General features: G+C 37.2%; 1 protein-coding gene and 1 non-coding gene across 4 annotated transcripts in view; both read right to left on the bottom strand.

The window, feature by feature from the left end:
• The window catches only part of LOC145674687 (uncharacterized), a 1,315,729-nt gene that overhangs the window by 1,286,956 nt on the left and 8,160 nt on the right, over nucleotides 1-20,613 (bottom strand). The gene's annotated exons all lie outside the window — the stretch shown is intronic.
• TRNAQ-CUG (transfer RNA glutamine (anticodon CUG)) lies at nucleotides 11,702-11,773 on the bottom strand. Its single transcript has one exon. It is a non-coding gene; the product is annotated as a tRNA-Gln (tRNA).

The raw sequence follows: 20,613 nt of genomic DNA on the forward strand, positions 1-20,613 counted from the left end.
AGGAAACTATGATAAATTCTCAACGGTAAGCGTAAATGTTGAAGAAGCTCCAAGCATGGTTGAGCCGCTTCCGGAAGGTTTTGTGCCCTAGTCTGCAGCACGATAACGCTCACCCGCACAGACTAGCTAAGTACAAGAAATGTTGCAATCTTGTAGTTTAAAGAGGTTCTACCGGATCCATCGTACAGCCTCGACTTTGCACCTTGTGACTTTCACCTCTCCCAAAGATATATAGCCTATATATAAAAGCATATTAAATTAAATGATATCATTTTCTTTCTGACGACGACATGAAACCTGCCATTCAATCCTGTTGTTGACAATAACCACTGAAATTCTTCTTTGATGGATTTGCATGACTAGTTAAATGTTGTTGAGAGTACTTCGAAAATGATAAATGATATGTCAAAAATTGAATAGTGCATTGCAGGGAATACGAAAAGAGAATATATATGTCAGATACAAGAAGACGTTTGAAAATTAGTTAACAAAGAAGGTTACAAATATGAAGGCATTACTTTTTAATCTTCCTTTTTATATATAAGAAAAACAAAAAAATCGAAAAACGATTATTTTGAGACGGAAAACAAAAAAAAAAAAACTTTCGAAAAGTGAAAAATGAAGGATGGGATTTTTTTTCTTTTTTTCGTGAAACAAAAAGACCTGAAATCATTTAAGTTGTAAACACTTCGAAATCACACTATGTATACAAATCGAAAGTTCTATTAAACACCCATGTTCGTCTGTCGAGAGGCATTAGAACAAAAGCGGTAAGAAATATCGAGAAGTGCTGTTTTGAAGCATGAATACATTAACCTAATCCACTGGTTTATTTAATCAAGAACTGGTAGAGATCTATCGCTTCCGGTTAATTGTTTATCATCTATAACACAAACACTAATAGTAGTTTCTACTAAGAAGTTTCTTCTTACTCGAGTCGACTCAGTATCCCAAGACCAAGTACCGTTTCCACCCTTATATTTATACTAAAACCGGAATCAAACCTCTTCCGGGTTCAATATTCATCTCCATAGAGCAAAATTGGTTAGTAATAGCGAGAAACGACATTTTGAAATGCATTCAAAGTCCAAATATCTAAGTGAGAGCTTGACCTTTATTCTTTATTCAACCTGAAAGTGACAGCTACTACACATTTCAACATTGATCACTATAGAGCAAAATTGTTGTTCGTAGCAAGACGATGTTTTCCAAAACCAATTCATTGTTCTAAGAATATATTCAATTTCCACCCAGCGGGGCCGCGGTGGCTCAGTGGTTGAGCGTTCACCCCTGGTGCTTGGGGTCCCGAGTTTGATCCCAGCCCCCGCCAAGTGAACTTTGTGGTGGACAAACACCGTGTGCGTGGGCTTCCTGGGAGTTCTCGCGTTTCCTCATACTTTCTTCATTCCACCATTTCATTCATTACTCATCATCACCGTCTCCTTTAGCCTAACCGGCATAATCGTAGAACGTAAAACTCAAAATTTCATTTTCATTTTCAGTTTGAACCCTTATTCGATTTTCTACGGAAAGTATACTTATAAGTGTCAAAAGTCTTATACAACGACTATGTCCCGTCCCTCCGTTTATCGACAGGTATCAGAGCAATTGGTAAGAGATGTTTAAAAGGAGTTTTCATGCAGTCTATTCAGAACTCTAAGAATAGGTCCCGTTTTCTGTTAGCCCTATATTCAAACCGGAAGTGGTACAAATCAACAATTTTCGGCTTCAACGTTTATTGCGGTAGAACGGAAACGGAAACAGAAAGTAAGAAGCAAACGTTTCTTGCAAACGATTCAGCGTCTCAAAACAACATACTATGACTATCTACAACAGTACCAAAACTGAAAGTGGTTCAAATTTACTATAACTTCTAGTTTCAATGCTCAATTCCTTACAGCAAAAACGGTAAAATATATCAAGAAACGTTTTCCTTTTTATGCTATCGATTCAGGGTCACAAGGTTAGGTTCCAAGTGTGCTAATTAAGGATTTCCTGTTTCAACTTCGAAATAGCGAGAAGCTATTTTCTGCAAATGATTCAGCTTCCCAGAAATGAGTTATATCTTCTCCATTAACCCTTTGTTAAAACTGAAAGTGGTCATAAGTTTCAACATTTACCGTTAAAGAACAGGCGGTTTTCCGAAATACATTCGGGATCTCAAGAGAAAAAACATATTATCACAACCCGCAACCAAAGCAGAAAGTGGTTTGAATTTACTATTACTTCTGGTTTCAATACCGATTTTCATAGAGCAAAAACTAAGAAAAATCTAGATTTTTTTTTCGTTTTAAGAATAGGTTCTATCTGTTTCCTTAAACCTTCTATTCAACACGGAAGTGCTTTAAATTAGGGATTACTAGTATCAACCTTCATCCTCATAGAATAAAAATGGTATTAAACATCGAAAAATGCTTTACTTGCAATCGATTTAAGGTCTCAAGAAAACATATCACCACCACCCGCATCACTACTGAAGCCGGAAGTTTTTGAAAGTTACTACTAGTATTTTTGGTTTCAGTATTGATTTTCATTGAGCAAAAACGATAAGAGGTATCAAGAAGTGTTTTTTTCCAATCGATTCGGCTTAGAGAGAACAAGATCCATCTCCTCCGCTAACTCTCTATTCAAACCTCAAGTGGTTCAAATTAATCACTTCCGTTTTCAACGTTTATCACCATAAAATATGGTAATATATAGCGACAAGTGGTTTTCTGCACTCGAATCAGAGGTCTTGAGAAAACATATCGTAACAAGCCGCGCCACTCTACCAAAACTGGAAGTGCTTGAAATTCATTAATACTTTTGGTTTCAACACTTACATTCATGGAACAAAATCTGTAAGAGAGATCGAGAATCTGTATCTTGTAGTTAATTCAGAATCCCAAGAATAGGTTCTATCTGCTCCCTCAACACTCTATTCGAACCGAAAGTGGATCAAATAACCAATTTCAAGTTTCAGCCTTTATTGTTATAAACAAAAATATGGATTCAGCATCCGAAAAACAAGTTATAGCCTATTCTTGATTCCATTAGTCTATTGAAAATAGAAGTTAATGATGTACTACTTCAAATTTGAGTATTGAATTCGCATAGTTTGGAAATCTGTTGTAGTTTCACACTGCGAAGCAAAACTCACTTGTTTTTCTACTAAAACAAGAAGTTGTGGAAATGTACTTCTTCTTCTAGTTTCAATATTGATCACCATACAGCAAGCACTGTAATAGTTAACACAGCCACACTGAATTGGTGGCTAGTGTTCTAACCAGCAAAGCCACCAAATTTTATGGCCAATAATTTGGAAACAAAATCACACCATAACGTCTCATATGAGTGTCAAGCTGCTATTGGAAGAATGTAATCTTTTGGTTTTAGTAAAATTTATTGATTTCACTGAACTCAAACCTGAGTTTGATAGTCAATTGCTACGGAACCAAAGGACCATAATATTTCATATTAAGCTGGCATGCATACTAACCTCGGAAAGATCTACCAATCGTACCAAGTTCGGTAGAGATCAGATGAGTTACATCAATCGCGTTTTAATCAAAGCCAAACTTAGATAGATAATTACTCTGGAGCTCAAAAGCTTCAACACCATGATATTTTACACACATCTACCACAGATCTACAGCACTAGATCTACCACTGTTTCAATTTTCATTAAAATCGATTGAGCTTAATCGAATCCGTTTTATTGAAATTTCTTAATTTTGCTAACACGGGAAGGTCCAACAAGTTGTCGCTGAAATCTGATTGTCACATAGCACATCTGATAGAGCATCATGAGAAATGAAATTGAGCAAAATTTAAGGTGCTATGAACCAGAAGGATAGGAGCTACGGGTCTACAAGATTTTAATATCGTAAAAACTATATCATGGAATTATGTAAGTTTAAAGTAAATATCTTGAAAACCGTTAAATCAATCATTACTTGGCAGCTTTCCATATACTTAGTCTACTGGAAGCGACAACATCAGTCAGTTCGCCGGAATTGGAAAGAAAGAAAACATGGAATGTATATTTTAAAAACATCATCCTTGCTAAGTAACTTAGGATCTGGTAATGTGGATGATGAGACGATTGCACATGTAGAAGAATTTGTGATGAATCTGTACACCGACTCACAAAAAGTCTCGATCAATGTTTTCTGTGCTGATATGGTCGGTTACAAAACCCAGACCAACTTCCACCAATGAAGAGTGCTCTAATGCTCCACATCAAGTGAGCACACCTACAAACATACATTTGGCTTCACGCCAGCGACTCAAATATTGACTTCCTTCAACCCGAACATTTTGTTTGGCAAACTGCGAATAGAAAATTGGTGCCCAAATGGACCATTTACGAATTTATGCCTAAAAGTTGCCCACTGTTAAAGTCTTGTACATGTAAAGATATATGGGATACATACAATTGTAATTGTGTGTGGGCTTCAGTAGAGTGCATGGAAACCTGTAGCTGTAGTGGTAACAAGTGTTGTAACTCACTCACAAATACTTATGTACCAGAAAATGATTCATCTGATGATTATTCAAAAGACTGAAGAAATATGTAATTTTGCAAATATTTTGCGAAGATTTGATATGATAATGTCATAGGCGTCTCTGGCGGGGGGTACGAGGGGGTCGCGTCCCCCCAATATTTTGAAGTACAAAATATTAAATATTTCATTCTAATTTAATTTATTTACTAACGACAGAATAATAAATAAATAAATAAATAAATAAATAAATAATAATAATAATAATATTTATTTGGAATACGGTATATTATTCAGGCTGTGGAACGATTATATCAGAGTTCTTGATATACCCTAGGGGATCCGTGAAGGTAAGCAGAAAGGTAACAAATGGAATCAAAGATAATAAATAGGTTGGGCTAGGTAGCACCATTTTAAACACTTTCTTCGATGTCCCCTCAAAATTTACCTGCCAGAGACGCCAGTGGATAATGTAGAATATTAATATAGTTCTGGTTGTTTCCAGTAATTAGTAAGTATTTAATGAAGTTCGATGTAATATTCTCATAAATTACATACAAATATAGTTATTGAGGTTTCTGCAAAAACTTTTTCTTAAGTGACCATTGAGAAAATGCAGACTCATTCTTGATTTTAAAAATACCCTTAAGGGGTATAACGATGTTATCAATCACCCTGTATATCACCTGTAAATGGTGTTTACCCTCATTTAAGACATCTTTACATATGTTCTTACATTATTTATATATTCTGCTTTTTCATTATGGTAAGATAAACATTAAAAAAGCTGAGGAATTGTTTTCAACGACCGGTGGAAACAAAGGACACACAAATAGAGTTGAAACATCGGAATCATCCTGAATATCAACTGTAAATGGATTTTAACAATATGAGACATCTCTACTTACCTCAAAATTTTGTGATCCTTAACGCACGGTCGTATCAAGTGACTGAAGACTTAGAAATGATCACAGTGAAGGAATGCTCAAGAGAGAAGGGTGCGAATTGTTCTTCAAATACTGAAAAAAATCACCTTTTATCTCGGAAGCAAAACCTTTATTGCTTGACCTGAAATTTGGTGGTACCATTCGGAGCATCACCATTCGAATCAAAGCTCATTTGCCTTTAAATTTACCTCGCTCTACGGCTACTTCTGTAAATAAATATAACAATATTGGTACCGTTGGAAATATAATTTAATGCTCTACAAATTTAATTAGTGGGCGTTCTTTCCATATCTCAACTCATTAGGGAGATGCAGAGCAAAAATGAAAATATTAAGGACAAAATATGTCAGTTTTTAATGTTTATATTAAATTTTCCGAAAAACCGTTGGGTCTGTCCAAAGCATGAATAGACAAACTCGTAAAGCACACCTTACAGATAAAAACGGAAAAAGAAATTCATTAATATCTTTATAGTTTTGGAGATAAGGCCTTTTATTAGAAGCGCTCATTTTTTAGCTTCAGTAGAGGAGAAGGGGTGTACGGGGAAAACTTCCGCTTGCATCAAGCGACCGGCGTTCTAGAAATGATCAGGATAGTGGACTTGATAATTTACAACCATCGATTGCTTTTACTCTTCCGGGTTGAACGAAACCTAATAAGCACGTGTTCTGCCTCCCGACTATAGCAGATGTCATGATTTGTGCTATCAAAGAGGAATTTGCCAGTGCTCCCTACGTAGCTATTCTTCTTGATAGGTGTTCAGATATTATAAAAAAAATCAGAACTTTTAACTGTATTCTGCTATGTAAATAAGTCAGGACACGTTAAGAAGAGATTTTTAGACTTCACAGATGTTAGTTAAGATAGATCTGCTAAAGCATTGTATAGACACGCCATGACAGCAGTTAACGATTTTCGGTTACAAGGAAATCATTTTGCCTAAATGTATGATGGTGCTTCTGTAATGTCGGAAAAGGTGGGTGGCCTTCAGGCAAAAGTCAAGGTATTTTTTTCTGAAGCATTAGTTGTTCACTGCTACAGCCACATTTTGAATTTAGTACTACAACAGTCTGTTTCATGCATCAAAAAGTGATGTATCTTCTTCCTTTTTTCTAAGTCTACCTAAAGAACAAAACTTTTGTGATCTTCTCTTCAGAGAAAGTTACCCAAAGTTGCGCCCACACAATGGAATTTTACTTCAAGACCTGTCAGTATCGTTTTCAGAACAAAGAGACATTCTTCTCCTTTTCTTTAAATATATCGTTGATCCTGATCATAACACTGAATGGTACCCTGACAATTTGGTACAGAATCAAGGGTTTCTTGTATTTCTAAAAACTTAAAAAACAACATTTTCTTCTTGAAGTTCTAACTAGTATCTTTTCTCAATCTGATATTATTTTCAACATTTTGCAAAACAAGAACAAGGATATAGCGTACTGTTCTTTCAAAAGTGAAAGATATCAAAGATATTTTATTGAAGTCTAGATAGTACGATTTTGAGAAAATTTGGAGTGCAATATATCGTGATTCTAATGATGAATTTCTTGTAAATTATTCATTATAGCTTCGGAAAATTCAAGATTGCTAATGAAACTGCAACTGACCAAAGCAGTATATATATATATATATATATTTGGTCTAGGAATTAATTCGTGCGGGTGGACAAGAGATGGCGCAACGAACGGAGCGTCTCACAGTTCCGTGTATCCACACATGTGTTGCAAACCCCTGTCATCGCCTATCGTTCGTAGTATAGGGCAGTGGATTAAAGCGTCAACAACACCAGTTTGTAGTTAAGTGAACATGGCGCAATTTGTGCCTGATAAAGTGTTTTTGCGGGGTGTCCTGCTGCATTACTTTAACATGCAGAAAAGTGCGACTGAAAGTCATCGTATTTTGGTGGAAGTGTATGGTGACCATGCTCTAGCTGAGCGAACGTGTCAGAAGTGGTTTGCACGGTTTAGAAGTGGTGATTTCGGCTTGGCAGACTAAGAGCGAGCTGGACAGCCAAAAAAATTTCAAGACGAAGAATTGACAGCATTGCTCGAGCAGGATTCGTGTCAAACGCAGGAAAAATTGCAGCAGCATTAGGCGTTGATCAAACAACAGTCTCCAAACGCTTGAAAGCCATGGGAATGATTCAAAAGATGTCACATTGGGTTCCACATGAATTGAAAGACAGTGACGTTGAAAGACGAAAAACCATTTGCGAATTGCTGCTTCAACGACAGAGCAGAAAGGGGTTTCTGCATCGAATTATTACGGGTGATGAGAAGTGGATCCATTACGAGAACCCTAAACGAAAAAAGGCCTGGGTGAAACCAGGTGAACCAGGTCCATCACAACCAAAACGAGATATTCACTGTGCAAAGGTTATGCTGTGCATATGGTGGGATATGAAAGGTGTGGTGTACTATGAGCTGCTGCAACCGGGTGAAACTATGAATGGAGAACGTTATCGACGACAATTAATGCGTTTGAAGCAAGCTCTGGCCAGAACACGACCAGAATGGGAGAACAGACATGATAAACTTATTGTTCAACATGATAACGCTCGCCCACATGTCGCAAAACCGGTCAAAACCTATTTAGAAAATGTCGGATGGGAAGTTTTACCCCACCCGCCGTATTCACCAGACGTTGCTCCTTCGGACTACTACTTGTTCGATTGCATGAACAACGATTTGATTGGACAGCGGTTTACTTCTTCAGAAGATATCGAAACATGGGTCTCTGACTGGATCGCTTCCAAGGATGAGGACTTCTTTCGCCACGGAATCCGTACATTGCCTGACAGATGGGCGAAAGTGGTGGCTAGCGATGGACAATATTTTTCTTAAGGTATTTTGTGTTTGTACTACAGCTTCAATGTGTGCGTACCAACCGCACGAATTAATTCCTAGACCAAATATTTTAATAATATTCATCTGCGTTACAGTTTCATGAGTTTCCATAATGTGTGTGAAGAAGGCTATGTTACGTAGACAAAACTGTAACACAGATATATTTTAATAGTACATATGTATATATATATATACTATTAAAATATATATACTGCTCTGGTCAGTTGGAGTTTTATTAAGAATCTTGAATTTCTTCTGAGCAAGCGAGAGAAACATGATTCAGCTGAAATAAATGATAAAATTCTCTTCAGTGAAATTTTGAATAACGTGGTTACTCAAATTAATGTGAGATTTTCCAATTTTGAAGATTTCCTTTTCTTCTCTCTTCTCGACAATGCTAAATTTCAAGAATACAGAAAATTCTTTCCTGACAAACTTCTCACCAGGTTACTTCAAAGCTATGGAAAATTCCTTTTGATCCAGTGGATTTTTTTAAAATCCTGTGGATCGTTTTTTTCTTTATCCTGTAACTGTATCCTATTACCCCGTCATTCTATTTTTGAGAATAAATATTGCCACAAACTGGTGAAGATAATGAATGGAAAAGACTTAATTTCGGCTATGCCAGAAATTTACAAATTAGTGACATAAATAACGACAATATATCCAGAACAGCCTCGGTAGAGCGTTCCTTTTCTCTTCCTTAAGAAGAATCTACACTTACTGTTGATCCACACAAGGACAGGAAAGACTTGACTCCTTATCTTTGATTTAAATCGAAAAGTAAATGCTGTGTGAAAATGAGACAAGAATTTTATCATCGTGTTATTACAAGCTTTATAAAAAAGACCAGGAAATTGTGTTTAAAAAATTACAAGTGTTTACAGTAGAGGAAACACTTCACAGTTAAAGGTAGGTTATTAACTATTTTACTGTGTCTATGGGTAAATACACTGTATAGCATTTTATTTATTTATGTTTGTGTTTATTGTCCAACGATTACGCACCGAGGCTAAAAGAGACGAAGCTGATGGTAAACTAAATGAAAGAATGAAGAAAGTGGGAGGAAACGGGAAAATCCTGAAAAATCCACACACACACACAATACTGGCCAGCACAAAGCCCACTTGGCAGGCAAGATCGAACCAGAGACCTCATACACCAGAGTAGAACACTCTACCACTACGGCCACTGCGGCCCTTTATTTGTGAATAAGCCTAACATAAATTAAGTTAGAAATTAACATATACATTGCGAATACAGTTTGTAACATGTCATTCTGTTAGTTACTTAAAGAAAAAAGTTGTAATAGCTTTCGATAATGTCTCAGTTGATTCCATATGAGGTCTTTGGTTAAATATTTTGATTGTCAAATTTTTTATTATAGCGCCTCTGGTGGCGACTTTCTGCGATATTAGCCAGCACTTCAGCTAACCGGTTAGATGTGTGCTTGAAATTGTACTCGACCTGTCGACGAACCTTCAATATAATAAAGTGTTTCTACATCATCTACGAAATAATAATTGGGTTAAATTATAAAATTGTTCTATATTGTGAAAATAACTTGTGAGTTTAAATTTGAATTATAGAACGTGGATGCGTTATATAGGCCTACACATTGTATTTGGTGAGTTGTATAATTTTCTTTCATTACGTTGACAAGTCTCTACATGTTTTAATGGAAACTATATATTTGAATGAGATATAAGCTACATTTGGGTTTGTCATACTAGTTACTTCTTACCAATTTGTATATTAAAGAAACGCGACAGGTGTTCTAATTATTTCAAATCATTATATATTTCATTGTTAAGCTGATTGTTAATGAGTTACTATATTAAAATCGCTTGGGGTACATGAATTAAATGAGGACATTCGGTAGTTGTAAGGTTAATATTTTCGTTTGTAAATCTTTGTAAATAGAGATTGATTGTTATAAAGGTATAATAACTTTAATTAACTAACTTATTATTGAACTAAAGTAGATAAGCCTCTCTCCCTGTTTAAGTGTTATTTATAAATGTTGTATTGCTATCACTTCCAGGAAATTCTACATTGTGTTTATATTCAATATAGAAATAAGGTGTACCCTTTAGAAATATTATTACCAACTACGCACTGTTTAATTTCTGGAAAATTCTTAAATGTTGCGGGTCTTCACTAGTGGAAGGGCCGTGTCGAATAACGACTTCCTTTTTATAAAGGAACGTTACTTAGGATTTCCAGTAGACATCTCTCCGTTGCTCAGATAAGGGAAAATACTTTGTTTTTAATCTCTCACATTAGTGATGACAGGTATTAGAGGTGCAGTAGAATAATATGTTTTGCTCGGGAAGTACGTACATTAAGGTGTTCTTTAGTAACTGGTTGTGAGGTTCTAGTAGTGTATTGTTATTGGATTGAAGATAATACGTAAGGTATCGGCAGTGGTGCCCACCCCCGTCATGTCCATGACACATCCCCCCTCAATTGTCTATCCGTAGGTGTTCTTCCATGAAAAAAAAATCTTTTTGATTAATTTTTACACCCCTCAAACATATTTATATAGATTTTAACCCCCCCAATATTTCAATGACGAAGTTTGTGTCATAGCCCCCTTTGTGGGCACTGCTGGGTATCGGTATAAGAAATCCGATTCAAGAAATTGAAATTATCTTAATTACAAAATTAGGGAGGAGGCTCAGTAGAATTATGAATTTTCCAATTTTTGGTTACTTTAATTACGAGTTGTTATTTTTGGGTGTTATAGCAAAATGTAGCGTGCGGGAGAAAGCCCAATTAGGCTTCAGTTAGTTTTGAACTTGTTCCCAAATGAAGATACGGGAACTGTGAAACATCCTGTATATTATTCTATGTTGGATTTATCATTTTTCGAGAATAACCCAGTTCACGATATAAATATTGAATCCAGATTGTTTAATACAAAGGACTGGTTTGTGTATGCTACTGAGTATAGCGATATAACTCATTCACGGTCTTTATCTATCAATGTCGCACGAGCAGGTGACAGGGAAGGCGATAAGGAGACTCAAGTAAAATCAACTTGTTCCGTGCGTGTGCAAACGAGTGCATCTGCCGAGGTCATTGGTTAAAAAAAAAAAAGAAACCAGTTGAGAATGCTCGAAGAGCATTGCCAGAACGTACTTAGAAAGAATTATTTTTTCGAAATTTATATGAAATTGCATATTAAATTTATTTGATTCAATTCAATATATCAATAACTAATAGCGCAATAATTATTGAATCAATAGCTGAAAAATGAAATGAAATCTTTGAGTTTTACGCCCCACGGTTATGCCGGTTAAGCTAAAGGAGACGATAATTATGACAAATGAATGAAATGGTGGAATGAAGAAAGTGAGAGGAAACGGGAGAACCCGAAGAAAACCCACGACCACGGTGTTTGTCCACCACAAAGTCCACATGGCGCGAGCTGGGCTCGAACCAGGGACCCCAAGCACCAGAGGTAAACGCTCTACCACTGAGCCACCGCGCCCCCCACTATTCTAGAAGTCATATATATACAGGGTGTATCAGACCACCAGTCCCATGCATTTTTCTCGGCTCGTAGTTCACGTAGATACTTCAAACAAAAAAATGTAATAAACAAATTGTATGTGGAGAATCAAATGGTGATACTTTCATATCCAGTGGCGTAAGGGAAATATTTCCACGGAGTGTCAACTTCAAAATTTCAAATAGAAAGTGGTATCAATTTCAATTTCTTTGGAAGTATTATTGAAAAAGAAACAACTTTTATACGAAACAATTTCGCTAAAGTCTACGGTTTTGCATCTACGAGTGTTATTTGTTGTTCGATTGCTACTATCAAGACCACCCGTCCCAGGCATTTTTCTCGGCTCCTAGTGCACGTAAACACATCAAACAAAAAATATGGTGAACGGTTTCCCGATCGTGCTCGGCAGTCGAGAAAAGTATTTCGGCGCTTGGCACTTCGTGTGCAGAGGACTGGGCATGTTCAACCTCATCACAACAAACGTCAACAGATCAACACCGTGTTCAGGATAATCGGTCTCCCGACATCCTTGCTGCAGTCCATATGGATTCCCAAAATATCGGCAAGACAATTAGCCACAGATGCTGCTATGAGCCACATGACTGTTTGGAGGATTCTGCATAACTCGTTGCATCCTTACCATGTTCACCTGCATCAGAAACTCCGAGAACAAGATTTCCATAACCGTCTGGAGTTTTGTCAGTGGATGAACGCCAGGAACCCCTGTTTTTACCAGAACATTCTGTGGACGGATGAGGCAACCTTCAAGGGTAATGGAGATGTCAACTACTGGTCCAGCGTGAATCCTCACTGGGTACGTGAAGTTGACAACCAACATATCTGGATACTTAACGTCTGGTGTGGTGTAAGGAGAGGCCAAATAATCGGTCCCTATTTTCGAAGGAACTTTGACAGGGGTAAAGTACGCTAATTTTTTGTCACATGTTCTTTGTGAGTTCTTGGAAGATGTCCCACTAGCAACTCGTGAAATGATGTGGCTACAAGACGGTTGCCCTGCTCATTTTGCAAGAGTTGCCAGACAAACTGTTGAACGTTTATTTCCAAACAGGCGGATCGGAAGAGGAGGCCCGATTTCCTGGCCAGCTCGTTCTCCGGACCTGACTCCGCTTGATTTTTTCTTCTTTTGGGGACGTGTCAAGGAGCTGGTTTACCAAAAGCGTCCTATTACAAGAGAGGACATGATGGAGAGGATCCGTAATGTCTGCCGTGCACTAAATCCAAATGAAGTGTTAACTGGATGATCTACCTTTTCGCGGCACAATATATATATATATATATATATATATATATATATATATATATATATATATATATATATATATATATATATATATATATATATATATATATATTAGACCTTATGGGGAGAACATGGCTACCGAATTTCCTCATTTTCTAAGGAACTAGGTATCTCTAATGGCAAAGAAAAATTTTGTAGCATTCTACAGAAGTGTAACAACGGGTTGAAATACTTAAATTGTATATTTGTCTGCTAGTTTAGCAGAAATAAATTATTGAAAAATAATTAAATTAGTTTCTTTTTATACAAATTATAATATGTCTAACTTTGGAACCAATTATGGTAGAAAGATCAACTTTTTTTTATTTTATTCCTTGAGAAGAAACGACTCTAATAGTTTTAATCACAACCATATTTGATACGCCAATTAAAAAATAGTATTTTAATATAAGTATTAAAGTCCACCTGTCAAAGTTTAACGAGGGTAAGTCATGCCCCACTCTAAGCTTGGCTGCGGAAAGGGCGGGGGTTGGTGAAATGGAAGGGGAAGGGGGTGGATGTCTGAATGAAACAGGTTCTCGACCAGTACCTGAGATTACTTGTCAGCTGCCAAATACTGTTAGCTTTATAGAGTTTGTCTCCCTCAATGGTTCCATACTAAGAGACTGGACGATGTGGTGTGAAGTATTCTCTTTTCCCCGTTACCTCTGGAAGTTCATCAAGATGCATTCCAGAGTGCGCGGGAAGAACAGTATATATATCAGAAAACGCTGTTATTTTGGGAATTTTTCCCCATCCGGTGGCGAAGGGAAGGGGGGCAGAGGGGTGCCCCCACAGGATTCCGACAATGTAAAGTCCTGGCCCCCATATATAGGTGTCCCTAAAAATATGTCCCCTAAGTTTTTTTTATATAATGTTTTGGGAATATATTTCAAATTTGAGGTGTTTTCCTAGTAGCCGTCATTTTCCAATATGGCTGCCGCCCTACGTAAATCTCTCTCTCTCTCTCTCTCTCTCTCTCTATATATATATATATATATATATATATATATATATAAAGAGAGAGATCGTGAACCAAGGCACTTAGAAAGATAATTTTGGTGTCAAAGTATAGGTTTCTGAGGCCGATGAATTTAAATATGGCACCGCCTTATGCAGAGTCGTTTTGATGTTTGATTAGCGACATACTAAAAGCCTGACTACTGCAGGAAACATATGTTAGTTGAAATCCTTAGTATGGCATTAATCAGGCTTCAGAACGATTCTGCATAAGGCCCGCATTGTTTATTGCCACTTAGAAACCTTACAACCTGGCAACACTGTTGTCTAACGATTAACTGTACAAAGTTACAAATGCGTATATGCACACATTACTCTAGGATGTAGCGTACTTCCTCAGGACTAATTGAAACCTACTTTTTCTGGTAGCTTTCATCACGACAGGACATATTTTACATGGTAACATGAGAGAACATTTGTCTAAATCCAATATGGCAGCCAACATGATGGCTAATTACTAGGCAACCAAGTAATGGACCTATTCAAATGCCTGTCAGTCCTAATTGGCCTAGAGCCTAGAGAATGGTAGAAAGAGGCAGGATACGGTCTCATTGAAGAAGCGTCTCCTGAGGGGGCGAGGGAAATTTAAAATACTCCACTTTTTAATGAAAAACACGGTTTTGCCTCCTTGTCCGCAAACAACACTGCACACCAAATGATCTATAAGACGTTCTCTAAATAACCCTGTTAGATCCAATCTGTATTGTGTGTAAACCGTGCATTTTCACGGGGGAACAGCGGAGCAAAAGCACTGTTTTTTGTGATATTTCTGGTTTCTCGTGCTTACTTTGCTAAGACTAAGCACTGTAAGCCAATTTCTAATTATCCTATAGCTGTGTTAATTTCAGATCATTTCCTCAGGAGGCACCACGCACAAAGGGGGAAAGCGACTAAAAATTGCGTGCTCCACAGAAATTTCTGCGAAGATCTCAAGCACCCGAGGATGAATTTCGTAGCTCTTGGGAGAATTCCCCCCAAGAATCACCCCTGAAATCATCACTGTCCTAGGGAGTTGAGACAAGAAGCAGAATACTCAAAAAACAACAAACTTTCAAAGCATTTAAAGTTTAGGCTCGTTGCGCTAAGCGCCTTCTTAGGACGAGAATATGGGAATTGAAAAATGCATGTTTTCTTTTATTTATTTATTTATTGAAAAACATGTTTGCCCTCTTTTGTCCCCAGACAACCATGCAGACGACACACACCAATTGTCTTATACAAAAATGTTGCCATGATAGCTCCTATAAGACCCATTTGGAACGGTGTCCATACTGTGCATTGTTATATGGGGACAAGGGAGCAAAGCCCTGTTTTCTTTGACTTTTTCGTTTTGCGCGCTTACCCCGCTAAGACTACGCACTGTCAGTTAGTCTCGATTTATCCTAAAGAGTTGAAACAAGAAGCAGGATACGCAAAAAAGAACATACTTTCAGAATGATGATGTCCTATGGGTGGGACCTACAGCTTAACGTAGGATCCGAACCACTTGTCTCCATCGGGAATCAAACAAGGGACTCCTTGATTATAAGGGATGAGCGTAACTATTCATCCACGACACACACATACATACATACAAATATATATATATATATATATATATATATATATATATATATATATATATGTGTGTGTGTGTGTGTGTGTGTGTGTGTGTGTGTGTGTGTGTGTGTGTGCAGATATAGATGTATATATGCAGAAAACACTGGGTAGATTTCCACATTACCCGAGGGGTACACCTTTTTATTTTTACAATGGAAGGTTCCCCTGTAGGCGTATGAAACCATTGATTTGCAGTTTCTGTATGCAGATTAAGCTACTGTGACTATTCACTAATGATATCCATGCACTTTATTTACAATATTTACATTAGAATACGAGTAATATTTTGTAAACAGTAGGTTATTGCAAATGTTTACTGTGATGAATTACATATGCGTAGTACAGGGGAAGAATGATGAATATCACATTTTCAGTAAGGTTTGGTTAGGTTTAGAATTTTTTTTTCCCTGCACCAAGATATATAACATGGGTGGTGACAATAAGTTGTAATCCGCTTCATTGTTGGTCCGTTTTCCATAATGTGTTATACTACGCAAATTGTCACAGTTCGGTTTCGCTTCCCACACAGATCTGACCTGTACTTGCTCACTAACTGGAATGAGTAGCTAGGATGTATAAGATTATCACTTCGCGGGAATTTCTGGTGGTCAGAACTTGACATTCAAATTCCTTACTTCTTTTCAATACAAAGAAGCGTGCTACGGGGGAAATATTTTTGTTGAATGTTTACACAGGCATATCCAAACGTCGGTTCGCGGGCCGGATCTGACACGCCGAGTTATTTTATCCAGCCCGCGAAATTGTCCGTTATTAAATTATCCGATAATTATTTCTTGTGAAAATGTCATATATTACCTTTTACAGCCCGTGACGACAGTAAGATTTCTGTGATTCGGCCAATCCCTGTTCCTATTTGCAAATGCCTGATTTATAGCATTTACGCTATTAGTAAGCGCTACTGAGGTCAATAAGAGTTAAATTAGATTTTTGCGAGGGGCGCATTGTTATAGCATGTATTCTAACGCACAAAGGGATGTTCTGAACGGGGGCAGCTATGTGTATGTTTAGCCAATGGAGCCATTTGTATCTTCGTGGCTTTGCACTCTAACTCCAAATAATAATAATAATAATAATAATAATAATAATAATAATAATAATAATAATAATAATAATATAACTTTTGCCTCCTGAAAATAACCAGATGGTAAAGTTATGGTCGATACATTTTTGGAATTCGAAGGGTAGAAACACCTCCTCGGAAGAGAGAGAAAAAAAGAGAGAAAGTGGCCGAACTTGGGCTATTGAACGTGAGGACAGGATGTTTACATTCGCATTGACACCTGCTGTGAAAACGGTCTTTGTACATAGCTGAAAGAGATTTGTGAAGACCCTTCCCTTCATATTTCTCGGGACGAAAACAGAAGAAAAGGGTGGGCGCGGATGCCTTACCCTCTTCAAACTTCTTGACAGGTGGACTTTAATACTTATATTAAAATACTATTTTTTAATTGGCGTATCAGATATGGTTGTGATTAAAACTATTAGAGTCGTTTCTTCTCAAGGAATAAAACAAAAAAAGTTGATCTTTCTACCATAATTGATTCCAAAGTTAGACATATAATTTGTATAAAAAGAAACAAATTTATTTATTTTTTAATAATTTATTTCTGCTAAACTAGCAGACAAATATACAATTTAAGTATTTCAACCCGTAAATAAACTTCTGTAGAATGCTGCAAAAATTTTCTTTCCCATTAGAGATACCTAGTTCCTTAGAAAATGAGGAAATTCGGTAACCATGTTCTCCCCATAAGGTCCAATATAAATTTTTTTGTGCCGAGAAAAGGTAGATCATCCCGTTAAGAACAGTCAACGATGTCCCGGTACGCATTCGCATATGTATCGCAAGTGCTGGACGATCCTTTGAACATTTATTGTGAGTTTATTTTGTCCAAGTATATTTTGGAAAGAATGTACAGAACTTGCAGTTCATGTTATTTTATGTATTTATTATCTTCACTTTATTTGTACTATTCTTGAACAATTATTTGTGCAATTATTGTGAAAAGTGATTTTTATTGAAACGTTTTCATAAGTTACGTAACCCGTTAAGAAGCCCGGAGAGTGGCAATAATTTCATAACTTTTAAGTTTTAATTTTTGTTTTATGTTTTATTGCTGATACTTTAGATCAAATTTGTTTCATACGTAGTTTAACTTAATACCAATGAATGTTTTTCTTTGCTTTTCTATTTTGAATTGGTTCCGACCCCGCAATTTAAACTATACTGTCCTGCAATATTTTTTTCATTTGTTGATACGTACAACAGATATGTCATAACGTTTGATACTGAATTATATAAAGAGTTTTCAACAACAATGGTATTTGATAGAACATGTGTTATCTGGTGTTCTTTTAAAGTAACTGCCAATTACGAGGGGCATACTGAAAGTCGTGAGCTACATCATTGATTACCCTAATGAACTACTTCCTATATAACTAATGGGAATTAACTTTTTCCCACATTGCAACGAAAGTGATTCTGCGAAACTATCGGCTAGAGTTGTAACTAACGGTATCGTCTGCTACTGGCAGTGGCTACATGCATCATTGGCTAAGTATATTAGACTCAGGCACTGTGAATGATTTGATTCGTTCTTGTTTTTAATAGTTCGTAGTACCCAACTTCCTTGAGTGGTGGTGCCACGGTCTCCACAGTTTCAGCGGAAGAGCAGCTGAAACTTCTTATACAATATAATTACTCCATGAGCAATATGTTTTCACAACCGTAATCTTTAGTTGTAAGTAAAACCAAGTATATCATCTCAATCTGCAGACATTTCTTTCTTTCTTTCCAGACGTTGACGCTGTTTTTTGCTAGCACGTAATCACAGCCAGGATTTTCAAAATGGCTTGCAGCGATGTTTCGTTTCGACACCGTGCTGTGTTTGAATTCCTTGTCAAAGAGGACCAATCTGCTTCTGAAATTCACCGCAGACTGCACCGTGCCTATGGAGATGTGTGCATGGGTGTCAGCAGTGTTAGGAGATGGGTGAAACATTTTAAGGATGGGAACACGATTATCGAACATCAGCCACACAGCGCGCACTCTCGAAGTGCCTAAACGAAACGCAACAAGGTAAAGGTTGATGAGCTGATTAGGAGAGATAGGGGTAAAACTTATCACTGTGAATGATATCGCTGCAAAACTGGTGTTGAACATAGTGCGGTGCAAGAAATGATTCACAGGTTAGGTCATCGGAAGGATTTTGCCCGTTGGGTCCCACGGTTATTAACCGAGGACCACATACGTCAGGGACTAACCATTGCCCAAACCCTTCTTCAGAGATTTTGATATGAAGGTGGTGACCTTTTGACGAGTATTGTGACTGGAGATAAAAGCTGGTTTCATTATTATGAACCTGAAAAAAACGACAGAGTATGGAATGGCACCACTCGATTTCACCATCGAAGAAAGCCAAGAGAGTGCAATCGATAGGAAAAGTTATAGGGAGCGTCTTCTGGGATGCACAGGGTTGCAATCTGGTTCACTTTCTTGAGCCTGGACAAACCATAAATTCTGGCCGCTACATCCAGACACTTTTGAAGCTCCGTCGTGCCTTGCGTGATTAGCGCCCTGGAAAGATCATTCTTAAATAGGATAATGCGCGTTCGCATATTTTACGTGCCACTATGGAGCAGTTCAGGAGATTTGGGTGGAAAACACTTCCAAATCCTCCCTACAGCCCCAACATGGCACCCTCCGACTACTGTTTTTCGGTTTTGTGAAGGAACAGATGCGACGCTATCGATAAAGACATTGAAGGATATTCGTCAAGCAGTGCGTCAGTGTCTGTGGGCAGCTGGAACGGAATTCTATCGCAAGGGTACTTTCAAACTTGGAGAACGATGGGTAAAATGTTCGCAAAGGAATGGAGACTATGTAGAAAAGAAAACGAAAGGTCTAAAGATTAAGACGATATATTTGGTTTCACTTACAAATAACAATCACGGTTTTAAAAAAAAATATTGCTCACGACTTTCAGTGCGTCCCTCGTAAAGCTTTTGTTCTGTAGTTGCAACTAAACAATAAATAAGACATAAATGCAAAATCATAGAATTTAACGAAAAGTGTTTCCTGTATTTTTTTTTCTTTTTCAATAATACTTCCAAACAAATTGAAATTGATACCACTTTCCATTTGAAATTTTGAAGGTGACACCCCGTGAAAATAACGCCACTGGATATATAATGTATACTTTTCGGGCCCTTGTCTGGAGACACTAATTGCACTAGGTGGTTACGTCTCAAATAAAGAACCATAGAGTAGATCTACTAATCTATCAAATAGTTGCTTCGATTCTTTCTAGATGGCAGCTAAAGTCGATGTAGATTGATACTAGCATCACTTATTAGTGTAACAATCGATTTAACTGCTTCATGTATTTGTAGAGTGATGCTAATTGTTCCAAGTTAATCTGCGACGTTGCCACATTGTGAAATATTGATTCCTCAAAGCGGCTGAAGGAGGCCCCGGAAGGCAAACCATGATACAACATTTTCGCTTTATTTTGGCCTGTAGAATAGTATTTTGCGGTCCGTAGGTGTCATTTTTAGAATACCCGATATACGTAGTGTTTTTTTTTTTTTTTCTAAAACATAGTTTAGAGCTACGGTCAGTATAATTTTCAAATTTCAACTAACTTAACCTTTGCACTGGTAAATAACACATAGAAGGATGTATAACCAATTACAAAACAGTTTCAAGAAAGGTAAATAAGTAACAAGTGTTCCTGTGCATTGTGTAGCCTATTGTATTCAGTGCTTAGTCTCTAAATCTCCAGATTCCACAATCCGAATCGAGGATGTACGCAAAGGGTGGATCCTCGGGGTCTAGACATCATAATATTCCGACATCCGACTTTTCTGTAAATTTAGT

The sequence above is a fragment of the Thermobia domestica genome, chromosome 17 (genome assembly GCF_964235325.1).
Source record: "Thermobia domestica chromosome 17, izTheDome1.hap1.1, whole genome shotgun sequence".
Lineage (NCBI taxonomy): Eukaryota > Metazoa > Arthropoda > Insecta > Zygentoma > Lepismatidae > Thermobia > Thermobia domestica.